Here is a 544-nt window from a genome sequence, read left to right as displayed (position 1 = left end):
AGTGACGGTGTTCAATATTGACGGTGCTCAATAGTGACGGTGCTCAATAGTGACGGTGTTCAATAGTGACGGTGTTCAATAGTGACGGTGTTCAATAGTGACGGTGTTCAGTAGTGACAGTGTTCAATAGTAACGGTGTTCAATAGTGACGGTGTTCAATAGTGATGGTGTTCAGTAGTGCCGGTGTTCAGTAGTGACGGTGTTCAATAGTGACGGTGCTCAATAGTGACGGTGCTCAGTAGTGACGGTGTTCAGTAGTGACGGTGTTCAATAGTAACGGTGTTCAATAGTGACGGTGTTCAGTAGTGACGGTGTTCAGTAGTGACGGTGTTCAATAGTGACGGTGTTCAATAGTGACGGTGTTCAGTAGTGCCGGTGTTCAATAGTGACGGTGTTCAGTAGTGACGGTGTTCAGTAGTGACGGTGTTCAATAGTGACGGTGTTCAATAGTGACGGTGTTCAGTAGTGACGGTGTTCAATAGTGACGGTGTTCAGTAGTGACGGTGTTCAGTAGTGCCGGTGTTCAGTAGTGACGGTGTTCAAT

Source organism: Procambarus clarkii, chromosome 88 (genome assembly GCF_040958095.1).
Source record: "Procambarus clarkii isolate CNS0578487 chromosome 88, FALCON_Pclarkii_2.0, whole genome shotgun sequence".
Lineage (NCBI taxonomy): Eukaryota > Metazoa > Arthropoda > Malacostraca > Decapoda > Cambaridae > Procambarus > Procambarus clarkii.
The sequence above is the reverse complement of the archived record's forward strand: the minus strand, read 5'-3'. Positions refer to the sequence as shown.